Source organism: Haliotis cracherodii, unplaced genomic scaffold, assembly GCF_022045235.1.
Source record: "Haliotis cracherodii isolate W230 unplaced genomic scaffold, xgHalCrac1.p SCAF_13, whole genome shotgun sequence".
NCBI lineage: Eukaryota > Metazoa > Mollusca > Gastropoda > Lepetellida > Haliotidae > Haliotis > Haliotis cracherodii.
The window spans coordinates 35,939,682-35,962,518 of record NW_027266268.1 but is presented as its reverse complement, the minus strand read 5'-3'; the positions used below and the strand labels follow the sequence as shown (position 1 = coordinate 35,962,518).

The 22,837-nt window shown below is 42.6% G+C and overlaps 37 non-coding genes across 37 annotated transcripts; all 37 read left to right on the top strand.

The window, feature by feature from the left end:
- The first annotated feature begins 182 nt into the window (after nt 1-182).
- On the top strand, nt 183-282 carry Trnam-cau (transfer RNA methionine (anticodon CAU)). Its single transcript has 2 exons — nt 183-219; nt 247-282. It is a non-coding gene; the product is annotated as a tRNA-Met (tRNA).
- A 411-nt stretch (nt 283-693) lies between these two features.
- Nucleotides 694-793, top strand: Trnam-cau (transfer RNA methionine (anticodon CAU)). Its single transcript has 2 exons — nt 694-730; nt 758-793. It is a non-coding gene; the product is annotated as a tRNA-Met (tRNA).
- Nucleotides 794-1,204: 411 nt separating this feature from the next.
- On the top strand, nt 1,205-1,304 carry Trnam-cau (transfer RNA methionine (anticodon CAU)). The gene is made up of 2 exons: nt 1,205-1,241; nt 1,269-1,304. It is a non-coding gene; the product is annotated as a tRNA-Met (tRNA).
- A 412-nt stretch (nt 1,305-1,716) lies between these two features.
- On the top strand, nt 1,717-1,816 carry Trnam-cau (transfer RNA methionine (anticodon CAU)). Its single transcript has 2 exons — nt 1,717-1,753; nt 1,781-1,816. It is a non-coding gene; the product is annotated as a tRNA-Met (tRNA).
- Nucleotides 1,817-2,228: 412 nt separating this feature from the next.
- Trnam-cau (transfer RNA methionine (anticodon CAU)) lies at nt 2,229-2,328 on the top strand. Its single transcript has 2 exons — nt 2,229-2,265; nt 2,293-2,328. It is a non-coding gene; the product is annotated as a tRNA-Met (tRNA).
- Nucleotides 2,329-2,739: 411 nt separating this feature from the next.
- On the top strand, nt 2,740-2,839 carry Trnam-cau (transfer RNA methionine (anticodon CAU)). The gene is made up of 2 exons: nt 2,740-2,776; nt 2,804-2,839. It is a non-coding gene; the product is annotated as a tRNA-Met (tRNA).
- A 411-nt stretch (nt 2,840-3,250) lies between these two features.
- Nucleotides 3,251-3,350, top strand: Trnam-cau (transfer RNA methionine (anticodon CAU)). The gene is made up of 2 exons: nt 3,251-3,287; nt 3,315-3,350. It is a non-coding gene; the product is annotated as a tRNA-Met (tRNA).
- Nucleotides 3,351-3,762: 412 nt separating this feature from the next.
- Nucleotides 3,763-3,862, top strand: Trnam-cau (transfer RNA methionine (anticodon CAU)). Its single transcript has 2 exons — nt 3,763-3,799; nt 3,827-3,862. It is a non-coding gene; the product is annotated as a tRNA-Met (tRNA).
- Nucleotides 3,863-4,274: 412 nt separating this feature from the next.
- Nucleotides 4,275-4,374, top strand: Trnam-cau (transfer RNA methionine (anticodon CAU)). Its single transcript has 2 exons — nt 4,275-4,311; nt 4,339-4,374. It is a non-coding gene; the product is annotated as a tRNA-Met (tRNA).
- A 411-nt stretch (nt 4,375-4,785) lies between these two features.
- On the top strand, nt 4,786-4,885 carry Trnam-cau (transfer RNA methionine (anticodon CAU)). Its single transcript has 2 exons — nt 4,786-4,822; nt 4,850-4,885. It is a non-coding gene; the product is annotated as a tRNA-Met (tRNA).
- Nucleotides 4,886-5,296: 411 nt separating this feature from the next.
- Trnam-cau (transfer RNA methionine (anticodon CAU)) lies at nt 5,297-5,396 on the top strand. The gene is made up of 2 exons: nt 5,297-5,333; nt 5,361-5,396. It is a non-coding gene; the product is annotated as a tRNA-Met (tRNA).
- A 411-nt stretch (nt 5,397-5,807) lies between these two features.
- On the top strand, nt 5,808-5,907 carry Trnam-cau (transfer RNA methionine (anticodon CAU)). Its single transcript has 2 exons — nt 5,808-5,844; nt 5,872-5,907. It is a non-coding gene; the product is annotated as a tRNA-Met (tRNA).
- Nucleotides 5,908-6,318: 411 nt separating this feature from the next.
- On the top strand, nt 6,319-6,418 carry Trnam-cau (transfer RNA methionine (anticodon CAU)). Its single transcript has 2 exons — nt 6,319-6,355; nt 6,383-6,418. It is a non-coding gene; the product is annotated as a tRNA-Met (tRNA).
- A 411-nt stretch (nt 6,419-6,829) lies between these two features.
- Nucleotides 6,830-6,929, top strand: Trnam-cau (transfer RNA methionine (anticodon CAU)). Its single transcript has 2 exons — nt 6,830-6,866; nt 6,894-6,929. It is a non-coding gene; the product is annotated as a tRNA-Met (tRNA).
- A 411-nt stretch (nt 6,930-7,340) lies between these two features.
- Trnam-cau (transfer RNA methionine (anticodon CAU)) lies at nt 7,341-7,440 on the top strand. Its single transcript has 2 exons — nt 7,341-7,377; nt 7,405-7,440. It is a non-coding gene; the product is annotated as a tRNA-Met (tRNA).
- Nucleotides 7,441-7,851: 411 nt separating this feature from the next.
- Nucleotides 7,852-7,951, top strand: Trnam-cau (transfer RNA methionine (anticodon CAU)). The gene is made up of 2 exons: nt 7,852-7,888; nt 7,916-7,951. It is a non-coding gene; the product is annotated as a tRNA-Met (tRNA).
- Nucleotides 7,952-8,362: 411 nt separating this feature from the next.
- Nucleotides 8,363-8,462, top strand: Trnam-cau (transfer RNA methionine (anticodon CAU)). Its single transcript has 2 exons — nt 8,363-8,399; nt 8,427-8,462. It is a non-coding gene; the product is annotated as a tRNA-Met (tRNA).
- A 411-nt stretch (nt 8,463-8,873) lies between these two features.
- Nucleotides 8,874-8,973, top strand: Trnam-cau (transfer RNA methionine (anticodon CAU)). The gene is made up of 2 exons: nt 8,874-8,910; nt 8,938-8,973. It is a non-coding gene; the product is annotated as a tRNA-Met (tRNA).
- A 410-nt stretch (nt 8,974-9,383) lies between these two features.
- Trnam-cau (transfer RNA methionine (anticodon CAU)) lies at nt 9,384-9,483 on the top strand. Its single transcript has 2 exons — nt 9,384-9,420; nt 9,448-9,483. It is a non-coding gene; the product is annotated as a tRNA-Met (tRNA).
- A 411-nt stretch (nt 9,484-9,894) lies between these two features.
- On the top strand, nt 9,895-9,994 carry Trnam-cau (transfer RNA methionine (anticodon CAU)). Its single transcript has 2 exons — nt 9,895-9,931; nt 9,959-9,994. It is a non-coding gene; the product is annotated as a tRNA-Met (tRNA).
- A 411-nt stretch (nt 9,995-10,405) lies between these two features.
- Nucleotides 10,406-10,505, top strand: Trnam-cau (transfer RNA methionine (anticodon CAU)). Its single transcript has 2 exons — nt 10,406-10,442; nt 10,470-10,505. It is a non-coding gene; the product is annotated as a tRNA-Met (tRNA).
- A 410-nt stretch (nt 10,506-10,915) lies between these two features.
- Trnam-cau (transfer RNA methionine (anticodon CAU)) lies at nt 10,916-11,015 on the top strand. Its single transcript has 2 exons — nt 10,916-10,952; nt 10,980-11,015. It is a non-coding gene; the product is annotated as a tRNA-Met (tRNA).
- Nucleotides 11,016-11,426: 411 nt separating this feature from the next.
- Nucleotides 11,427-11,526, top strand: Trnam-cau (transfer RNA methionine (anticodon CAU)). Its single transcript has 2 exons — nt 11,427-11,463; nt 11,491-11,526. It is a non-coding gene; the product is annotated as a tRNA-Met (tRNA).
- A 411-nt stretch (nt 11,527-11,937) lies between these two features.
- Nucleotides 11,938-12,037, top strand: Trnam-cau (transfer RNA methionine (anticodon CAU)). Its single transcript has 2 exons — nt 11,938-11,974; nt 12,002-12,037. It is a non-coding gene; the product is annotated as a tRNA-Met (tRNA).
- A 411-nt stretch (nt 12,038-12,448) lies between these two features.
- On the top strand, nt 12,449-12,548 carry Trnam-cau (transfer RNA methionine (anticodon CAU)). The gene is made up of 2 exons: nt 12,449-12,485; nt 12,513-12,548. It is a non-coding gene; the product is annotated as a tRNA-Met (tRNA).
- A 411-nt stretch (nt 12,549-12,959) lies between these two features.
- Nucleotides 12,960-13,059, top strand: Trnam-cau (transfer RNA methionine (anticodon CAU)). Its single transcript has 2 exons — nt 12,960-12,996; nt 13,024-13,059. It is a non-coding gene; the product is annotated as a tRNA-Met (tRNA).
- Nucleotides 13,060-13,470: 411 nt separating this feature from the next.
- Nucleotides 13,471-13,570, top strand: Trnam-cau (transfer RNA methionine (anticodon CAU)). Its single transcript has 2 exons — nt 13,471-13,507; nt 13,535-13,570. It is a non-coding gene; the product is annotated as a tRNA-Met (tRNA).
- A 410-nt stretch (nt 13,571-13,980) lies between these two features.
- On the top strand, nt 13,981-14,080 carry Trnam-cau (transfer RNA methionine (anticodon CAU)). The gene is made up of 2 exons: nt 13,981-14,017; nt 14,045-14,080. It is a non-coding gene; the product is annotated as a tRNA-Met (tRNA).
- A 411-nt stretch (nt 14,081-14,491) lies between these two features.
- Trnam-cau (transfer RNA methionine (anticodon CAU)) lies at nt 14,492-14,591 on the top strand. Its single transcript has 2 exons — nt 14,492-14,528; nt 14,556-14,591. It is a non-coding gene; the product is annotated as a tRNA-Met (tRNA).
- Nucleotides 14,592-15,002: 411 nt separating this feature from the next.
- Nucleotides 15,003-15,102, top strand: Trnam-cau (transfer RNA methionine (anticodon CAU)). Its single transcript has 2 exons — nt 15,003-15,039; nt 15,067-15,102. It is a non-coding gene; the product is annotated as a tRNA-Met (tRNA).
- Nucleotides 15,103-15,512: 410 nt separating this feature from the next.
- Nucleotides 15,513-15,612, top strand: Trnam-cau (transfer RNA methionine (anticodon CAU)). Its single transcript has 2 exons — nt 15,513-15,549; nt 15,577-15,612. It is a non-coding gene; the product is annotated as a tRNA-Met (tRNA).
- Nucleotides 15,613-16,023: 411 nt separating this feature from the next.
- Trnam-cau (transfer RNA methionine (anticodon CAU)) lies at nt 16,024-16,123 on the top strand. The gene is made up of 2 exons: nt 16,024-16,060; nt 16,088-16,123. It is a non-coding gene; the product is annotated as a tRNA-Met (tRNA).
- Nucleotides 16,124-16,534: 411 nt separating this feature from the next.
- Trnam-cau (transfer RNA methionine (anticodon CAU)) lies at nt 16,535-16,634 on the top strand. The gene is made up of 2 exons: nt 16,535-16,571; nt 16,599-16,634. It is a non-coding gene; the product is annotated as a tRNA-Met (tRNA).
- A 410-nt stretch (nt 16,635-17,044) lies between these two features.
- Trnam-cau (transfer RNA methionine (anticodon CAU)) lies at nt 17,045-17,144 on the top strand. The gene is made up of 2 exons: nt 17,045-17,081; nt 17,109-17,144. It is a non-coding gene; the product is annotated as a tRNA-Met (tRNA).
- A 411-nt stretch (nt 17,145-17,555) lies between these two features.
- Trnam-cau (transfer RNA methionine (anticodon CAU)) lies at nt 17,556-17,655 on the top strand. The gene is made up of 2 exons: nt 17,556-17,592; nt 17,620-17,655. It is a non-coding gene; the product is annotated as a tRNA-Met (tRNA).
- A 411-nt stretch (nt 17,656-18,066) lies between these two features.
- On the top strand, nt 18,067-18,166 carry Trnam-cau (transfer RNA methionine (anticodon CAU)). Its single transcript has 2 exons — nt 18,067-18,103; nt 18,131-18,166. It is a non-coding gene; the product is annotated as a tRNA-Met (tRNA).
- Nucleotides 18,167-18,577: 411 nt separating this feature from the next.
- On the top strand, nt 18,578-18,677 carry Trnam-cau (transfer RNA methionine (anticodon CAU)). The gene is made up of 2 exons: nt 18,578-18,614; nt 18,642-18,677. It is a non-coding gene; the product is annotated as a tRNA-Met (tRNA).
- Nucleotides 18,678-22,837: the final 4,160 nt, after the last annotated feature.

Genomic DNA, 22,837 nt, shown 5'->3' with positions numbered 1-22,837 from the left:
AACACGATATTAATTGCGTTTACGGGCACGCACATTATAGCTAGCATTAGGGTTCTACCACAACCTAGGTGAGTCCAACATATGGCACTTAAAAAAGCACAGTTTCCACCATGGACCCGTTTGTTGACGCATACTGGTGAGTTCTAAAAAATATAAAGCCCGATCCCCGCTGTCCACACCAGGCCTCGGTAGCGCAGTAGGTAGCGCGTCAGTCTCATAATCAGTCATACGTCCAATGTCAGAGCAATCTGAAGGTCGTGAGTTCGATCCTCACCCGGGGCATTTCTTTTTTTTCTTCATTTATCATCACACATTAGTTCAAAACGTTTACCACGAAATACTTTACCTCTGTGTCGGCCTCTTTGAAAAATATCCTACTCTGGAAATATGTGACAAATGCAGGCATCGGATATCTGAAGAACCATACCACATGGTGTGCTCACAACTGGGTGGCATGAAAAATGGGATGGAACTTACTTCTTCCAGGACACTAGTTATCATCTCTAACAAGAACAGGATAATAATTGCGTTTACGGGCACGCACATTATAGCTTGCATTAGGGTTCTACCACAACCTTGACGATTCCAACATATGACACTAAAGAAAGCACAGTTTCCACCATGGACCCGTTTGTTGACGCATACTGGTGAGTTCTAAAAAATATAAAGCCCGATCCCCGCCGTCCACACCAGGCCTCGGTAGCGCAGTAGGTAGCGCGTCAGTCTCATAATCAGTCATACGTCCAATGTCAGAGCAATCTGAAGGTCGTGAGTTCGATCATCACCCGGGGCATTTCTTTTTTTTCTTCATTTATCATCACACATTAGTTCAAAACGTTTACCACGAAATACTTTACCTCTGTGTCGGCCTCTTTGAAAAATATCCTACTCTGGAAATATGTGACAAATGCAGGCATCGGATATCTGAAGAACCATACCACATGGTGTGCTCACAACTGGGTGGCATGAAAAATGGGATGGAACTTACTTCTTCCAGGACACTAGTTATCATCTCTAACAAGAACAGGATAATAATTGCGTTTACGGGCACACACATTATAGCTTGCATTAGGGTTCTACCACAACCTAGACGAGTCCAACATATGGCACTTAAAAAAGTACAGTTTCCACCATGGACCCGTTTGTTGACGCATACTGGTGAGTTCTAAAAAATATAAAGCCCGATTCCCGCCGTTCACACAAGGCCTCGGCAGCGCAGTAGGTAGCGCGTCAGTCTCATAATCAGTCATACGTCCAATGTCAGAGCAATCTGAAGGTTGTGAGTTCGATCCTCACCCGGGGCATTTCTTTTTTTTCTTCATTTATCATCACACATTAGTTCAAAACGTTTACCACGAAATACTTTACCTCTGTGTCGGCCTCTTTGAAAAATATCCTACTCTGGAAATATGTGACAAATGCAGGCATCGGATATCTGAAGAACCATACCACATGGTGTGCTCACAACTGGGTGGCATGAAAAATGGGATGGAACTTACTTCTTCCAGGACACTAGTTATCATCTCTTATCAAGAACAGGATATTAATTGCGTTTACGGGCACGCACATTATAGCTTGCATTAGGGTTCTACCACAACCTAGGTGAGTCCAACATATGGCACTTAAAAAAGCACAGTTTCCACCATGGACCCGTTTGTTGACGCATACTGGTGAGTTCTAAAAAATATAAAGCCCGATCCCCGCCGTCCACACCAGGCCTCGGTAGCGCAGTAGGTAGCGCGTCAGTCTCATAATCAGTCATACGTCCAATGTCAGAGCAATCTGAAGGTCGTGAGTTCGATCCTCACCCGGGGCATTTCTTTTTTTTCTTCATTTATCATCACACATTAGTTCAAAACGTTTACCACGAAATACTTTACCTCTGTGTCGGCCTCTTTGAAAAATATCCTACTCTGGAAATATGTGACAAATGCAGGCATCGGATATCTGAAGAACCATACCACATGGTGTGCTCACAACTGGGTGGCATGAAAAATGGGATGGAACTTACTTCTTCCAGGACACTAGTTATCATCTCTTATCAAGAACACGATATTAATTGCGTTTACGGGCACGCACATTATAGCTAGCATTAGGGTTCTACCACAACCTAGGTGAGTCCAACATATGGCACTTAAAAAAGCACAGTTTCCACCATGGACCCGTTTGTTGACGCATACTGGTGAGTTCTAAAAAATATAAAGCCAGATCCCCGCCGTCCACACCAGGCCTCGGTAGCGCAGTAGGTAGCGCGTCAGTCTCATAATCAGTCATACGTCCAATGTCAGAGCAATCTGAAGGTCGTGAGTTCGATCCTCACCCGGGGCATTTCTTTTTTTTCTTCATTTATCATCACACATTAGTTCAAAACGTTTACCACGAAATACTTTACCTCTGTGTCGGCCTCTTTGAAAAATATCCTACTCTGGAAATATGTGACAAATGCAGGCATCGGATATCTGAAGAACCATACCACATGGTGTGCTCACAACTGGGTGGCATGAAAAATGGGATGGAACTTACTTCTTCCAGGACACTAGTTATCATCTCTAACAAGAACAGGATAATAATTGCGTTTACGGGCACGCACATTATAGCTTGCATTAGGGTTCTACCACAACCTTGACGATTCCAACATATGACACTAAAGAAAGCACAGTTTCCACCATGGACCCGTTTGTTGACGCATACTGGTGAGTTCTAAAAAATATAAAGCCCGATCCCCGCCGTCCACACCAGGCCTCGGTAGCGCAGTAGGTAGCGCGTCAGTCTCATAATCAGTCATACGTCCAATGTCAGAGCAATCTGAAGGTCGTGAGTTCGATCCTCACCCGGGGCATTTCTTTTTTTTCTTCATTTATCATCACACATTAGTTCAAAACGTTTACCACGAAATACTTTACCTCTGTGTCGGCCTCTTTGAAAAATATCCTACTCTGGAAATATGTGACAAATGCAGGCATCGGATATCTGAAGAACCATACCACATGGTGTGCTCACAACTGGGTGGCATGAAAAATGGGATGGAACTTACTTCTTCCAGGACACTAGTTATCATCTCTAACAAGAACAGGATAATAATTGCGTTTACGGGCACGCACATTATAGCTTGCATTAGGGTTCTACCACAACCTTGACGATTCCAACATATGACACTAAAGAAAGCACAGTTTCCACCATGGACCCGTTTGTTGACGCATACTGGTGAGTTCTAAAATATATAAAGCCCGATCCCCGCCGTCCACACCAGGCCTCGGTAGCGCAGTAGGTAGCGCGTCAGTCTCATAATCAGTCATACGTCCAATGTCAGAGCAATCTGAAGGTCGTGAGTTCGATCCTCACCCGGGGCATTTCTTTTTTTTCTTCATTTATCATCACACATTAGTTCAAAACGTTTACCACGAAATACTTTACCTCTGTGTCGGCCTCTTTGAAAAATATCCTACTCTGGAAATATGTGACAAATGCAGGCATCGGATATCTGAAGAACCATACCACATGGTGTGCTCACAACTGGGTGGCATGAAAAATGGGATGGAACTTACTTCTTCCAGGACACTAGTTATCATCTCTTATCAAGAACAGGATATTAATTGCGTTTACGGGCACGCACATTATAGCTTGCATTAGGGTTCTACCACAACCTTGACGATTCCAACATATGACACTTAAAAAAGCACAGTTTCCACCATGGACCCGTTTGTTGACGCATACTGGTGAGTTCTAAAAAATATAAAGCCCGATCCCCGCCGTCCACACCAGGCCTCGGTAGCGCAGTAGGTAGCGCGTCAGTCTCATAATCAGTCATACGTCCAATGTCAGAGCAATCTGAAGGTCGTGAGTTCGATCCTCACCCGGGGCATTTCTTTTTTGTCTTCATTTATCATCACACATTAGTTCAAAACGTTTACCACGAAATACTTTACCTCTGTGTCGGCCTCTTTGAAAAATATCCTACTCTGGAAATATGTGACAAATGCAGGCATCGGATATCTGAAGAACCATACCACATGGTGTGCTCACAACTGGGTGGCATGAAAAATGGGATGGAACTTACTTCTTCCAGGACACTAGTTATCATCTCTTATCAAGAACAGGATATTAATTGCGTTTACGGGCACGCACATTATAGCTTGCATTAGGGTTCTACCACAACCTTGACGATTCCAACATATGACACTTAAAAAAGCACAGTTTCCACCATGGACCCGTTTGTTGACGCATACTGGTGAGTTCTAAAAAATATAAAGCCCGATCCCCGCCGTCCACACCAGGCCTCGGTAGCGCAGTAGGTAGCGCGTCAGTCTCATAATCAGTCATACGTCCAATGTCAGAGCAATCTGAAGGTCGTGAGTTCGATCCTCACCCGGGGCATTTCTTTTTTGTCTTCATTTATCATCACACATTAGTTCAAAACGTTTACCACGAAATACTTTACCTCTGTGTCGGCCTCTTTGAAAAATATCCTACTCTGGAAATATGTGACAAATGCAGGCATCGGATATCTGAAGAACCATACCACATGGTGTGCTCACAACTTGGTGGCATGAAAAATGGGATGGAACTTACTTCTTCCAGGACACTAGTTATCATCTCTAACAAGAACAGGATAATAATTGCGTTTACGGGCACGCACATTATAGCTTGCATTAGGGTTCTACCACAACCTAGACGAGTCCAACATATGGCACTTAAAAAAGCACAGTTTCCACCATGGACCCGTTTGTTGACGCATACTGGTGAGTTCTAAAAAATATAAAGCCCGATCCCCGCCGTTCACACAAGGCCTTGGTAGCGCAGTAGGTAGCGCGTCAGTCTCATAATCAGTCATATGTCCAATGTCAGAGCAATCTGAAGGTTGTGAGTTCGATCCTCACCCGGGGCATTTCTTTTTTTTCTTCATTTATCATCACACATTAGTTCAAAACGTTTACCACGAAATACTTTACCTCTGTGTCGGCCTCTTTGAAAAATATCCTACTCTGGAAATATGTGACAAATGCAGGCATCGGATATCTGAAGAACCATACCACATGGTGTGCTCACAACTGGGTGGCATGAAAAATGGGATGAAACTTACTTCTTCCAGGACACTAGTTATCATCTCTTACAAGAACAGGATAATAATTGCGTTTACGGGCACGCACATTATAGCTTGCATTAGGGTTCTACCACAACCTTGACGATTCCAACATATGACACTAAAGAAAGCACAGTTTCCACCATGGACCCGTTTGTTGACGCATACTGGTGAGTTCTAAAAAATATAAAGCCCGATCCCCGCCGTCCACACCAGGCCTCGGTAGCGCAGTAGGTAGCGCGTCAGTCTCATAATCAGTCATACGTCCAATGTCAGAGCAATCTGAAGGTCGTGAGTTCGATCCTCACCCGGGGCATTTCTTTTTTGTCTTCATTTATCATCACACATTAGTTCAAAACGTTTACCACGAAATACTTTACCTCTGTGTCGGCCTCTTTGAAAAATATCCTACTCTGGAAATATGTGACAAATGCAGGCATCGGATATCTGAAGAACCATACCACATGGTGTGCTCACAACTTGGTGGCATGAAAAATGGGATGGAACTTACTTCTTCCAGGACACTAGTTATCATCTCTAACAAGAACAGGATAATAATTGCGTTTACGGGCACGCACATTATAGCTTGCATTAGGGTTCTACCACAACCTAGACGAGTCCAACATATGGCACTTAAAAAAGCACAGTTTCCACCATGGACCCGTTTGTTGACGCATACTGGTGAGTTCTAAAAAATATAAAGCCCGATCCCCGCCGTTCACACAAGGCCTTGGTAGCGCAGTAGGTAGCGCGTCAGTCTCATAATCAGTCATATGTCCAATGTCAGAGCAATCTGAAGGTTGTGAGTTCGATCCTCACCCGGGGCATTTCTTTTTTTTCTTCATTTATCATCACACATTAGTTCAAAACGTTTACCACGAAATACTTTACCTCTGTGTCGGCCTCTTTGAAAAATATCCTACTCTGGAAATATGTGACAAATGCAGGCATCGGATATCTGAAGAACCATACCACATGGTGTGCTCACAACTGGGTGGCATGAAAAATGGGATGAAACTTACTTCTTCCAGGACACTAGTTATCATCTCTTACAAGAACAGGATAATAATTGCGTTTACGGGCACGCACATTATAGCTTGCATTAGGGTTCTACCACAACCTTGACGATTCCAACATATGACACTAAAGAAAGCACAGTTTCCACCATGGACCCGTTTGTTGACGCATACTGGTGAGTTCTAAAAAATATAAAGCCCGATCCCCGCCGTCCACACCAGGCCTCGGTAGCGCAGTAGGTAGCGCGTCAGTCTCATAATCAGTCATACGTCCAATGTCAGAGCAATCTGAAGGTCGTGAGTTCGATCCTCACCCGGGGCATTTCTTTTTTGTCTTCATTTATCATCACACATTAGTTCAAAACGTTTACCACGAAATACTTTACCTCTGTGTCGGCCTCTTTGAAAAATATCCTACTCTGGAAATATGTGACAAATGCAGGCATCGGATATCTGAAGAACCATACCACATGGTGTGCTCACAACTTGGTGGCATGAAAAATGGGATGGAACTTACTTCTTCCAGGACACTAGTTATCATCTCTAACAAGAACAGGATAATAATTGCGTTTACGGGCACGCACATTATAGCTTGCATTAGGGTTCTACCACAACCTAGACGAGTCCAACATATGGCACTTAAAAAAGCACAGTTTCCACCATGGACCCGTTTGTTGACGCATACTGGTGAGTTCTAAAAAATATAAAGCCCGATCCCCGCCGTTCACACAAGGCCTTGGTAGCGCAGTAGGTAGCGCGTCAGTCTCATAATCAGTCATATGTCCAATGTCAGAGCAATCTGAAGGTTGTGAGTTCGATCCTCACCCGGGGCATTTCTTTTTTTTCTTCATTTATCATCACACATTAGTTCAAAACGTTTACCACGAAATACTTTACCTCTGTGTCGGCCTCTTTGAAAAATATCCTACTCTGGAAATATGTGACAAATGCAGGCATCGGATATCTGAAGAACCATACCACATGGTGTGCTCACAACTGGGTGGCATGAAAAATGGGATGAAACTTACTTCTTCCAGGACACTAGTTATCATCTCTTACAAGAACAGGATAATAATTGCGTTTACGGGCACGCACATTATAGCTTGCATTAGGGTTCTACCACAACCTTGACGATTCCAACATATGACACTAAAGAAAGCACAGTTTCCACCATGGACCCGTTTGTTGACGCATACTGGTGAGTTCTAAAAAATATAAAGCCCGATCCCCGCCGTCCACACCAGGCCTCGGTAGCGCAGTAGGTAGCGCGTCAGTCTCATAATCAGTCATACGTCCAATGTCAGAGCAATCTGAAGGTCGTGAGTTCGATCCTCACCCGGGGCATTTCTTTTTTTTCTTCATTTATCATCACACATTAGTTCAAAACGTTTACCACGAAATACTTTACCTCTGTGTCGGCCTCTTTGAAAAATATCCTACTCTGGAAATATGTGACAAATGCAGGCATCGGATATCTGAAGAACCATACCACATGGTGTGCTCACAACTGGGTGGCATGAAAAATGGGATGAAACTTACTTCTTCCAGGACACTAGTTATCATCTCTATCAAGAACAGGATAATAATTGCGTTTACGGGCACGCACATTATAGCTTGCATTAGGGTTCTACCACAACCTTGACGATTCCAACATATGACACTAAAGAAAGCACAGTTTCCACCATGGACCCGTTTGTTGACGCATACTGGTGAGTTCTAAAAAATATAAAGCCCGATCCCCGCCGTCCACACCAGGCCTCGGTAGCGCAGTAGGTAGCGCGTCAGTCTCATAATCAGTCATACGTCCAATGTCAGAGCAATCTGAAGGTCGTGAGTTCGATCCTCACCCGGGGCATTTCTTTTTTTTCTTCATTTATCATCACACATTAGTTCAAAACGTTTACCATGAAATACTTTACCTCTGTGTCGGCCTCTTTGAAAAATATCCTACTCTGGAAATATGTGACAAATGCAGGCATCGGATATCTGAAGAACCATACCACATGGTGTGCTCACAACTGGGTGGCATGAAAAATGGGATGAAACTTACTTCTTCCAGGACACTAGTTATCATCTCTATCAAGAACAGGATAATAATTGCGTTTACGGGCACGCACATTATAGCTTGCATTAGGGTTCTACCACAACCTTGACGATTCCAACATATGACACTAAAGAAAGCACAGTTTCCACCATGGACCCGTTTGTTGACGCATACTGGTGAGTTCTAAAAAATATAAAGCCCGATCCCCGCCGTCCACACCAGGCCTCGGTAGCGCAGTAGGTAGCGCGTCAGTCTCATAATCAGTCATACGTCCAATGTCAGAGCAATCTGAAGGTCGTGAGTTCGATCCTCACCCGGGGCATTTCTTTTTTTTCTTCATTTATCATCACACATTAGTTCAAAACGTTTACCACGAAATACTTTACCTCTGTGTCGGCCTCTTTGAAAAATATCCTACTCTGGAAATATGTGACAAATGCAGGCATCGGATATCTGAAGAACCATACCACATGGTGTGCTCACAACTGGGTGGCATGAAAAATGGGATGAAACTTACTTCTTCCAGGACACTAGTTATCATCTCTAACAAGAACAGGATATTAATTGCGTTTACGGGCACGCACATTATAGCTTGCATTAGGGTTCTACCACAACCTAGGTGAGTCCAACATATGGCACTTAAAAAAGCACAGTTTCCACCATGGACCCGTTTGTTGACGCATACTGGTGAGTTCTAAAAAATATAAAGCCCGATCCCCGCCGTCCACACCAGGCCTCGGTAGCGCAGTAGGTAGCGCGTCAGTCTCATAATCAGTCATACGTCCAATGTCAGAGCAATCTGAAGGTCGTGAGTTCGATCCTCACCCGGGGCATTTCTTTTTTTTCTTCATTTATCACACACATTAGTTCAAAACGTTTACCACGAAATACTTTACCTCTGTGTCGGCCTCTTTGAAAAATATCCTACTCTGGAAATATGTGACAAATGCAGGCATCGGATATCTGAAGAACCATACCACATGGTGTGCTCACAACTGGGTGGCATGAAAAATGGGATGAAACTTACTTCTTCCAGGACACTAGTTATCATCTCTATCAAGAACAGGATAATAATTGCGTTTACGGGCACGCACATTATAGCTTGCATTAGGGTTCTACCACAACCTTGACGATTCCAACATATGACACTAAAGAAAGCACAGTTTCCACCATGGACCCGTTTGTTGACGCATACTGGTGAGTTCTAAAAAATATAAAGCCCGATCCCCGCCGTCCACACCAGGCCTCGGTAGCGCAGTAGGTAGCGCGTCAGTCTCATAATCAGTCATACGTCCAATGTCAGAGCAATCTGAAGGTCGTGAGTTCGATCCTCACCCGGGGCATTTCTTTTTTTTCTTCATTTATCATCACACATTAGTTCAAAACGTTTACCACGAAATACTTTACCTCTGTGTCGGCCTCTTTGAAAAATATCCTACTCTGGAAATATGTGACAAATGCAGGCATCGGATATCTGAAGAACCATACCACATGGTGTGCTCACAACTGGGTGGCATGAAAAATGGGATGAAACTTACTTCTTCCAGGACACTAGTTATCATCTCTATCAAGAACAGGATAATAATTGCGTTTACGGGCACGCACATTATAGCTTGCATTAGGGTTCTACCACAACCTAGACGAGTCCAACATATGGCACTTAAAAAAGCACAGTTTCCACCATGGACCCGTTTGTTGACGCATACTGGTGAGTTCTAAAAAATATAAAGCCCGATCCCCGCCGTTCACACAAGGCCTTGGTAGCGCAGTAGGTAGCGCGTCAGTCTCATAATCAGTCATATGTCCAATGTCAGAGCAATCTGAAGGTTGTGAGTTCGATCCTCACCCGGGGCATTTCTTTTTTTTCTTCATTTATCATCACACATTAGTTCAAAACGTTTACCACGAAATACTTTACCTCTGTGTCGGCCTCTTTGAAAAATATCCTACTCTGGAAATATGTGACAAATGCAGGCATCGGATATCTGAAGAACCATACCACATGGTGTGCTCACAACTGGGTGGCATGAAAAATGGGATGAAACTTACTTCTTCCAGGACACTAGTTATCATCTCTTACAAGAACAGGATAATAATTGCGTTTACGGGCACGCACATTATAGCTTGCATTAGGGTTCTACCACAACCTTGACGATTCCAACATATGACACTAAAGAAAGCACAGTTTCCACCATGGACCCGTTTGTTGACGCATACTGGTGAGTTCTAAAAAATATAAAGCCCGATCCCCGCCGTCCACACCAGGCCTCGGTAGCGCAGTAGGTAGCGCGTCAGTCTCATAATCAGTCATACGTCCAATGTCAGAGCAATCTGAAGGTCGTGAGTTCGATCCTCACCCGGGGCATTTCTTTTTTTTCTTCATTTATCACACACATTAGTTCAAAACGTTTACCACGAAATACTTTACCTCTGTGTCGGCCTCTTTGAAAAATATCCTACTCTGGAAATATGTGACAAATGCAGGCATCGGATATCTGAAGAACCATACCACATGGTGTGCTCACAACTGGGTGGCATGAAAAATGGGATGAAACTTACTTCTTCCAGGACACTAGTTATCATCTCTATCAAGAACAGGATAATAATTGCGTTTACGGGCACGCACATTATAGCTTGCATTAGGGTTCTACCACAACCTTGACGATTCCAACATATGACACTAAAGAAAGCACAGTTTCCACCATGGACCCGTTTGTTGACGCATACTGGTGAGTTCTAAAAAATATAAAGCCCGATCCCCGCCGTCCACACCAGGCCTCGGTAGCGCAGTAGGTAGCGCGTCAGTCTCATAATCAGTCATACGTCCAATGTCAGAGCAATCTGAAGGTCGTGAGTTCGATCCTCACCCGGGGCATTTCTTTTTTTTCTTCATTTATCATCACACATTAGTTCAAAACGTTTACCACGAAATACTTTACCTCTGTGTCGGCCTCTTTGAAAAATATCCTACTCTGGAAATATGTGACAAATGCAGGCATCGGATATCTGAAGAACCATACCACATGGTGTGCTCACAACTGGGTGGCATGAAAAATGGGATGAAACTTACTTCTTCCAGGACACTAGTTATCATCTCTATCAAGAACAGGATAATAATTGCGTTTACGGGCACGCACATTATAGCTTGCATTAGGGTTCTACCACAACCTAGACGAGTCCAACATATGGCACTTAAAAAAGCACAGTTTCCACCATGGACCCGTTTGTTGACGCATACTGGTGAGTTCTAAAAAATATAAAGCCCGATCCCCGCCGTTCACACAAGGCCTTGGTAGCGCAGTAGGTAGCGCGTCAGTCTCATAATCAGTCATATGTCCAATGTCAGAGCAATCTGAAGGTTGTGAGTTCGATCCTCACCCGGGGCATTTCTTTTTTTTCTTCATTTATCATCACACATTAGTTCAAAACGTTTACCACGAAATACTTTACCTCTGTGTCGGCCTCTTTGAAAAATATCCTACTCTGGAAATATGTGACAAATGCAGGCATCGGATATCTGAAGAACCATACCACATGGTGTGCTCACAACTGGGTGGCATGAAAAATGGGATGAAACTTACTTCTTCCAGGACACTAGTTATCATCTCTTACAAGAACAGGATAATAATTGCGTTTACGGGCACGCACATTATAGCTTGCATTAGGGTTCTACCACAACCTTGACGATTCCAACATATGACACTAAAGAAAGCACAGTTTCCACCATGGACCCGTTTGTTGACGCATACTGGTGAGTTCTAAAAAATATAAAGCCCGATCCCCGCCGTCCACACCAGGCCTCGGTAGCGCAGTAGGTAGCGCGTCAGTCTCATAATCAGTCATACGTCCAATGTCAGAGCAATCTGAAGGTCGTGAGTTCGATCCTCACCCGGGGCATTTCTTTTTTTTCTTCATTTATCATCACACATTAGTTCAAAACGTTTACCACGAAATACTTTACCTCTGTGTCGGCCTCTTTGAAAAATATCCTACTCTGGAAATATGTGACAAATGCAGGCATCGGATATCTGAAGAACCATACCACATGGTGTGCTCACAACTGGGTGGCATGAAAAATGGGATGAAACTTACTTCTTCCAGGACACTAGTTATCATCTCTATCAAGAACAGGATAATAATTGCGTTTACGGGCACGCACATTATAGCTTGCATTAGGGTTCTACCACAACCTTGACGATTCCAACATATGACACTAAAGAAAGCACAGTTTCCACCATGGACCCGTTTGTTGACGCATACTGGTGAGTTCTAAAAAATATAAAGCCCGATCCCCGCCGTCCACACCAGGCCTCGGTAGCGCAGTAGGTAGCGCGTCAGTCTCATAATCAGTCATACGTCCAATGTCAGAGCAATCTGAAGGTCGTGAGTTCGATCCTCACCCGGGGCATTTCTTTTTTTTCTTCATTTATCATCACACATTAGTTCAAAACGTTTACCATGAAATACTTTACCTCTGTGTCGGCCTCTTTGAAAAATATCCTACTCTGGAAATATGTGACAAATGCAGGCATCGGATATCTGAAGAACCATACCACATGGTGTGCTCACAACTGGGTGGCATGAAAAATGGGATGAAACTTACTTCTTCCAGGACACTAGTTATCATCTCTATCAAGAACAGGATAATAATTGCGTTTACGGGCACGCACATTATAGCTTGCATTAGGGTTCTACCACAACCTTGACGATTCCAACATATGACACTAAAGAAAGCACAGTTTCCACCATGGACCCGTTTGTTGACGCATACTGGTGAGTTCTAAAAAATATAAAGCCCGATCCCCGCCGTCCACACCAGGCCTCGGTAGCGCAGTAGGTAGCGCGTCAGTCTCATAATCAGTCATACGTCCAATGTCAGAGCAATCTGAAGGTCGTGAGTTCGATCCTCACCCGGGGCATTTCTTTTTTTTCTTCATTTATCAACACACATTAGTTCAAAACGTTTACCACGAAATACTTTACTTCTGTGTCGGCCTCTTTGAAAAATATCCTACTCTGGAAATATGTGACAAATGCAGGCATCGGATATCTGAAGAACCATACCACATGGTGTGCTCACAACTGGGTGGCATGAAAAATGGGATGAAACTTACTTCTTCCAGGACACTAGTTATCATCTCTATCAAGAACAGGATATTAATTGCGTTTACGGGCACGCACATTATAGCTTGCATTAGGGTTCTACCACAACCTAGGTGAGTCCAACATATGGCACTTAAAAAAGCACAGTTTCCACCATGGACCCGTTTGTTGACGCATACTGGTGAGTTCTAAAAAATATAAAGCCCGATCCCCGCCGTCCACACCAGGCCTCGGTAGCGCAGTAGGTAGCGCGTCAGTCTCATAATCAGTCATACGTCCAATGTCAGAGCAATCTGAAGGTCGTGAGTTCGATCCTCACCCGGGGCATTTCTTTTTTTTCTTCATTTATCACACACATTAGTTCAAAACGTTTACCACGAAATACTTTACCTCTGTGTCGGCCTCTTTGAAAAATATCCTACTCTGGAAATATGTGACAAATGCAGGCATCGGATATCTGAAGAACCATACCACATGGTGTGCTCACAACTGGGTGGCATGAAAAATGGGATGAAACTTACTTCTTCCAGGACACTAGTTATCATCTCTATCAAGAACAGGATAATAATTGCGTTTACGGGCACGCACATTATAGCTTGCATTAGGGTTCTACCACAACCTTGACGATTCCAACATATGACACTAAAGAAAGCACAGTTTCCACCATGGACCCGTTTGTTGACGCATACTGGTGAGTTCTAAAAAATATAAAGCCCGATCCCCGCCGTCCACACCAGGCCTCGGTAGCGCAGTAGGTAGCGCGTCAGTCTCATAATCAGTCATACGTCCAATGTCAGAGCAATCTGAAGGTCGTGAGTTCGATCCTCACCCGGGGCATTTCTTTTTTTTCTTCATTTATCATCACACATTAGTTCAAAACGTTTACCACGAAATACTTTACCTCTGTGTCGGCCTCTTTGAAAAATATCCTACTCTGGAAATATGTGACAAATGCAGGCATCGGATATCTGAAGAACCATACCACATGGTGTGCTCACAACTGGGTGGCATGAAAAATGGGATGAAACTTACTTCTTCCAGGACACTAGTTATCATCTCTATCAAGAACAGGATAATAATTGCGTTTACGGGCACGCACATTATAGCTTGCATTAGGGTTCTACCACAACCTAGGTGAGTCCAACATATGGCACTTAAAAAAGCACAGTTTCCACCATGGACCCGTTTGTTGACGCATACTGGTGAGTTCTAAAAAATATAAAGCCCGATCCCCGCCGTCCACACCAGGCCTCGGTAGCGCAGTAGGTAGCGCGTCAGTCTCATAATCAGTCATACGTCCAATGTCAGAGCAATCTGAAGGTCGTGAGTTCGATCCTCACCCGGGGCATTTCTTTTTTTTCTTCATTTATCATCACACATTAGTTCAAAACGTTTACCACGAAATACTTTACCTCTGTGTCGGCCTCTTTGAAAAATATCCTACTCTGGAAATATGTGACAAATGCAGGCATCGGATATCTGAAGAACCATACCACATGGTGTGCTCACAACTGGGTGGCATGAAAAATGGGATGAAACTTACTTCTTCCAGGACACTAGTTATCATCTCTATCAAGAACAGGATATTAATTGCGTTTACGGGCACGCACATTATAGCTTGCATTAGGGTTCTACCACAACCTAGGTGAGTCCAACATATGGCACTTAAAAAAGCACAGTTTCCACCATGGACCCGTTTGTTGACGCATACTGGTGAGTTCTAAAAAATATAAAGCCCGATCCCCGCCGTCCACACCAGGCCTCGGTAGCGCAGTAGGTAGCGCGTCAGTCTCATAATCAGTCATACGTCCAATGTCAGAGCAATCTGAAGGTCGTGAGTTCGATCCTCACCCGGGGCATTTCTTTTTTTTCTTCATTTATCACACACATTAGTTCAAAACGTTTACCACGAAATACTTTACCTCTGTGTCGGCCTCTTTGAAAAATATCCTACTCTGGAAATATGTGACAAATGCAGGCATCGGATATCTGAAGAACCATACCACATGGTGTGCTCACAACTGGGTGGCATGAAAAATGGGATGAAACTTACTTCTTCCAGGACACTAGTTATCATCTCTATCAAGAACAGGATAATAATTGCGTTTACGGGCACGCACATTATAGCTTGCATTAGGGTTCTACCACAACCTTGACGATTCCAACATATGACACTAAAGAAAGCACAGTTTCCACCATGGACCCGTTTGTTGACGCATACTGGTGAGTTCTAAAAAATATAAAGCCCGATCCCCGCCGTCCACACCAGGCCTCGGTAGCGCAGTAGGTAGCGCGTCAGTCTCATAATCAGTCATACGTCCAATGTCAGAGCAATCTGAAGGTCGTGAGTTCGATCCTCACCCGGGGCATTTCTTTTTTTTCTTCATTTATCATCACACATTAGTTCAAAACGTTTACCACGAAATACTTTACCTCTGTGTCGGCCTCTTTGAAAAATATCCTACTCTGGAAATATGTGACAAATGCAGGCATCGGATATCTGAAGAACCATACCACATGGTGTGCTCACAACTGGGTGGCATGAAAAATGGGATGAAACTTACTTCTTCCAGGACACTAGTTATCATCTCTATCAAGAACAGGATAATAATTGCGTTTACGGGCACGCACATTATAGCTTGCATTAGGGTTCTACCACAACCTAGGTGAGTCCAACATATGGCACTTAAAAAAGCACAGTTTCCACCATGGACCCGTTTGTTGACGCATACTGGTGAGTTCTAAAAAATATAAAGCCCGATCCCCGCCGTCCACACCAGGCCTCGGTAGCGCAGTAGGTAGCGCGTCAGTCTCATAATCAGTCATACGTCCAATGTCAGAGCAATCTGAAGGTCGTGAGTTCGATCCTCACCCGGGGCATTTCTTTTTTTTCTTCATTTATCATCACACATTAGTTCAAAACGTTTACCACGAAATACTTTACCTCTGTGTCGGCCTCTTTGAAAAATATCCTACTCTGGAAATATGTGACAAATGCAGGCATCGGATATCTGAAGAACCATACCACATGGTGTGCTCACAACTGGGTGGCATGAAAAATGGGATGAAACTTACTTCTTCCAGGACACTAGTTATCATCTCTATCAAGAACAGGATATTAATTGCGTTTACGGGCACGCACATTATAGCTTGCATTAGGGTTCTACCACAACCTAGGTGAGTCCAACATATGGCACTTAAAAAAGCACAGTTTCCACCATGGACCCGTTTGTTGACGCATACTGGTGAGTTCTAAAAAATATAAAGCCCGATCCCCGCCGTCCACACCAGGCCTCGGTAGCGCAGTAGGTAGCGCGTCAGTCTCATAATCAGTCATACGTCCAATGTCAGAGCAATCTGAAGGTCGTGAGTTCGATCCTCACCCGGGGCATTTCTTTTTTTTCTTCATTTATCACACACATTAGTTCAAAACGTTTACCACGAAATACTTTACCTCTGTGTCGGCCTCTTTGAAAAATATCCTACTCTGGAAATATGTGACAAATGCAGGCATCGGATATCTGAAGAACCATACCACATGGTGTGCTCACAACTGGGTGGCATGAAAAATGGGATGAAACTTACTTCTTCCAGGACACTAGTTATCATCTCTATCAAGAACAGGATAATAATTGCGTTTACGGGCACGCACATTATAGCTTGCATTAGGGTTCTACCACAACCTTGACGATTCCAACATATGACACTAAAGAAAGCACAGTTTCCACCATGGACCCGTTTGTTGACGCATACTGGTGAGTTCTAAAAAATATAAAGCCCGATCCCCGCCGTCCACACCAGGCCTCGGTAGCGCAGTAGGTAGCGCGTCAGTCTCATAATCAGTCATACGTCCAATGTCAGAGCAATCTGAAGGTCGTGAGTTCGATCCTCACCCGGGGCATTTCTTTTTTTTCTTCATTTATCATCACACATTAGTTCAAAACGTTTACCACGAAATACTTTACCTCTGTGTCGGCCTCTTTGAAAAATATCCTACTCTGGAAATATGTGACAAATGCAGGCATCGGATATCTGAAGAACCATACCACATGGTGTGCTCACAACTGGGTGGCATGAAAAATGGGATGAAACTTACTTCTTCCAGGACACTAGTTATCATCTCTATCAAGAACAGGATAATAATTGCGTTTACGGGCACGCACATTATAGCTTGCATTAGGGTTCTACCACAACCTAGGTGAGTCCAACATATGGCACTTAAAAAAGCACAGTTTCCACCATGGACCCGTTTGTTGACGCATACTGGTGAGTTCTAAAAAATATAAAGCCCGATCCCCGCCGTCCACACCAGGCCTCGGTAGCGCAGTAGGTAGCGCGTCAGTCTCATAATCAGTCATACGTCCAATGTCAGAGCAATCTGAAGGTCGTGAGTTCGATCCTCACCCGGGGCATTTCTTTTTTTTCTTCATTTATCATCACACATTAGTTCAAAACGTTTACCACGAAATACTTTACCTCTGTGTCGGCCTCTTTGAAAAATATCCTACTCTGGAAATATGTGACAAATGCAGGCATCGGATATCTGAAGAACCATACCACATGGTGTGCTCACAACTGGGTGGCATGAAAAATGGGATGAAACTTACTTCTTCCAGGACACTAGTTATCATCTCTATCAAGAACAGGATAATAATTGCGTTTACGGGCACGCACATTATAGCTTGCATTAGGGTTCTACCACAACCTTGACGATTCCAACATATGACACTAAAGAAAGCACAGTTTCCACCATGGACCCGTTTGTTGACGCATACTGGTGAGTTCTAAAATATATAAAGCCCGATCCCCGCCGTTCACACCAGGCCTCGGTAGCGCAGTAGGTAGCGCGTCAGTCTCATAATCAGTCATACGTCCAATGTCAGAGCAATCTGAAGGTCGTGATTTCGATCCTCACCCGGGGCATTTCTTTTTTGTCTTCATTTATCATCACACATTAGTTCAAAACGTTTACCACGAAATACTTTACCTCTGTGTCGGCCTCTTTGAAAAATATCCTACTCTGGAAATATGTGACAAATGCAGGCATCGGATATCTGAAGAACCATACCACATGGTGTGCTCACAACTGGGTGGCATGAAAAATGGGATGAAACTTACTTCTTCCAGGACACTAGTTATCATCTCTATCAAGAACAGGATAATAATTGCGTTTACGGGCACGCACATTATAGCTTGCATTAGGGTTCTACCACAACCTAGGTGAGTCCAACATATGGCACTTAAAAAAGCACAGTTTCCACCATGGACCCGTTTGTTGACGCATACTGGTGAGTTCTAAAAAATATAAAGCCCGATCCCCGCCGTCCACACCAGGCCTCGGTAGCGCAGTAGGTAGCGCGTCAGTCTCATAATCAGTCATACGTCCAATGTCAGAGCAATCTGAAGGTCGTGAGTTCGATCCTCACCCGGGGCATTTCTTTTTTTTCTTCATTTATCATCACACATTAGTTCAAAACGTTTACCACGAAATACTTTACCTCTGTGTCGGCCTCTTTGAAAAATATCCTACTCTGGAAATATGTGACAAATGCAGGCATCGGATATCTGAAGAACCATACCACATGGTGTGCTCACAACTGGGTGGCATGAAAAATGGGATGAAACTTACTTCTTCCAGGACACTAGTTATCATCTCTATCAAGAACAGGATAATAATTGCGTTTACGGGCACGCACATTATAGCTTGCATTAGGGTTCTACCACAACCTTGACGATTCCAAAATATGACACTAAAGAAAGCACAGTTTCCACCATGGACCCGGGAATTCCTTCAGTGCCACAAGGCTCACCTGTATTTTTCTCGAATGTTTGCATTACATCAAAAAGGAAGGGCAAACAAGGCAATGCAAAATTATTGCATAAAATAGGTTCTTATACATAAAAACAGAACTATTCATAATTATCAATTATGACAATCACACAAGTCATGGAAGCGTTATCAAAATACTATATATAATGAGTAAGCAAGTTAGTATGGTTTCACGCGGCTTTTAGCAATATTCCAGCAATATCTGGGCTTTTCACACAGTACCCATGTGGGGAATAGAACCTGGGGCTTCGGAGAACGGTTTACCCACTAGACTACCCTATCATCCCCAAAACAAAAGAAAGTAACATTAGGATTTCATACAACATATATATTCAAGTCGCTATACAACTGATTGAATTACTGATTAGAGGAGCAAATACATGTCAATGTAGCAGCTGAATCAGACTTAATTTGAATCGTTCCTTGCTTTAGTTGCACTGTAATATTCACATATTCCTTACCTGAATACATGTATGTCACTTCAGCTGCCAGCATGGACTCAACTGCAATCTCAATATTTGGCCATTTTTTAAGGGTTGTGAAACATTTCTGCTGTAGGAATATCAGGTCCGCTCGGATATCCCTCTGCTACAGTGCCTTATTGCTGGCACGCTAGGCAAACACATGTTCCATACAACTGTCAAATTCCCCGCTGCTCCAAATATGGCCATCGATGAACTGTATGCGGCAAACCTCGCCCTTTTCCGTAACTGCTGAAGAAATGATCGATCGTGTTCAGTGTCTAAGCTGGTCCCCATCTCTAATATCACAACATAGCTTGGCGCAACTTGACGACGCGCATAGGGAGCCGTGAACCAGCTTAGTTCATTGTCGTGTTAACCCGGAACAAGCCATTTTACCCATAATCCCCCTACGGTCCAGGGCGCCATTTGAAACGCTGACTAACGCTTGAAAAGGTAAAAGATTATGGCTAACCCTTGCCCAAAGCAACCTATCCCCAAGGACCAAAAAGGGGTGTTTGTTATGACGACAAGGCTTTGCATAAGGGCCGTAACGGATTTGTGGTCAAAACAGGTGATACAAATAAGATCCGCTTTTGATAGCTAATGATGAAAATTGAAATTGTTAATAAGTACAAATATCTCGGAACGATTATTAACGCTAAACTTTCGTGGGATGCTAACACAGACGATAATGTACAATAATGGCCAACAAAGACTTTATTTTCTTTGACGCTTAAGATATTTTAGCAAATACATGTCAATGTAGCAGCTGAATCAGACTTAATTTGAATCGTTCCTTGCTTTAGTTGCAATGGGAGCCACATTGGAAATAATTATCTCACTTATTATTGATATATAATATCTACCATTAATTGGTAGACCAAAATAGACACTGATAAAAAAATTCAATTGAACTGAACCACCTGAACCATCAACTAAAATCTATGTATATTACATTTAAGGGACCGGTCATGTACTGGTATGTTCTTATAGATTTTTTACACAACTCTCCATGAAAAAGAAAAATGCAAAGCACTTTATATTTTATGATCCATTTTTCATAAACCTCCCCTAGAGACTGTCATATTTGTGGTTGGCCCTCTCTGTTTGTTCTGACCTTAATTTGGCTACTGACAATATTCATGAGTAAAATCATTATCATCCTTTTATCATTTATCCAATCGTTTTTGAAAATTAACTTAATGAAGATTAACAATAATAGGAAAAAGTGCCAAATATATTGGTCTGGCAAAGTGTAATCATAATTAACGTAGTTGTATCTGGTTTGGGAAGTTTTCAAGGGTAATTGTAAATATATGTGTATATTTCCTAATCGAATACTCATTTGATTGTTATGAAGTTAAACAGTATTGGATCTATCGTCTGTTTCTAAATACAATGGAGCCCAACTTTGACTTGCGTGACATAACTGAATCATACCTCAAGTCCTTTATGCATTGTTATGCATCTGCATAGAGTGTCAAAGTCCTTGTCTGACAAATAGTTTGCTACAAGGGAGAATCCAATAAGTACAGTTGAGACATCAGGTTGTATCCAGACAAACTGTCTGATAATCTCAAGGGCGGCCTTGGTAGCATCAAGGGATGTAGCTAATCCTAAATAAACATTAAACACGTGACATCATCTCTTCTACAGAACACATGATCAAAGCCTGCCCCACCTTTGATGTTTATCTTCTCGCTAAGCTCACAACAGCTCATTAGCAAGATGAACTCAATGTCAACTCATTGTGGATTAGGGATTAACAAGGCAAATGAGTAGTATCACTTGCAATTGTCTGTTAATTACTTAATTGACTAGTGACGGCTTAGTTAGTTTCCAACCACACTGACTGCTATGCTACTTATCAAGTCAGTTTACTATGCAACATGTTTCTGGGGACCAAGGAAATGAATCTTGCCAGATAACAGTTTTTTTCTACTTAAAAAGTTCTAATTATCAGATATAAAATAATGATATGCAATTTTCCCCACAAAGACATTTAACATTTGCTATACATAAACTGTACACAAAACCATAAGTTTAGATTAAGTGTACCTACTGTTGAAACTATCATGATGCTAATATACAAACCGCATATAAAAACGCATATATGTGTACTGGTACATTCATTCCAAATCTCAAAATTTCAAAATTACTATATAAGCAATCCCTAAAGCCCCCCTCCTGGGTTGCACAAGCTCACTTTTCCCCTTTTCCCCGTGTGCGACATACGCTACAGTCGGAAAGCGCACGATAAATCTCCAATATAAGTAAGTAAGTAACTGGTACATAGCCAAACATACATCATTTTTATACGCGTATGTACACGCTTGTACACATATACTCTACATGCCGGCATATCGCACATACAAACAATCATTAGATTGATGTAATTGTTCAAAAATATTTTACATACAAAAACAAGCGAACAGATTCTGTAATAGCATGGTCAATATCGGAAGATGTTTTAGCATTTCCATTTTCACAGAATCAAAGTCATATCCTTTGACACCATTCATTACTTATTTGTGTGACCAAATTATGCCATTATTAGAAATAATATGTATTATAATACAGTATGGATATGATATATGAAAGCTTTACACAGTAATGTTGAAAATTATGTACAGGAAAACATTGATATTAATCAATCAATATGTGCATTTATCACGGAATCTGGTAGATTTAATTAATCATTATGGGTTTCTCCTTCAGTTATCTTAGTTTTGAATTAATATTTTATTGATTCTTATTTTGTATTTGAGCAGCATTTAGATAAGCCATCGGCTTGTTTGCAAATCCAATTCATTATGAAATAAATATGTTTAAAACACATGTAGTATTATTGCAATAGTTACGACGTGAAAAGAAGTAATGTGTAGGATCCTCAAAATGGTATCCACAAGAGCAAGTAGTAGAATCATGATGGTGTTTGTTATTTAACTCTGCACTCAGCCATATTCCAGCTACATGACGGCGGTCTGTAAATAATCAAGTCTGGAGCAGACAATCCAGTAACTGACATCATGAGCATCGATCCACACAATTGGGTTACGATGACATGTATCAACCAAGTCAGCGAGCCTGATTACCCTATACATTAAGTTATCTCTTACAACTAGCAGAGGTTGATCATGTTGATGGGGACCAATTTCAACCTGGAATCCCCACATGAGTAAGTATGCGGCTATTAACTTTGTTTGATGTCTAACGCTGCACTCAGTAATATCGCAGCTATATGGCGTTAGTCGGTAAATAATCAACAAAAAATACCTGTCGCAGGAATCAAACCTGGGT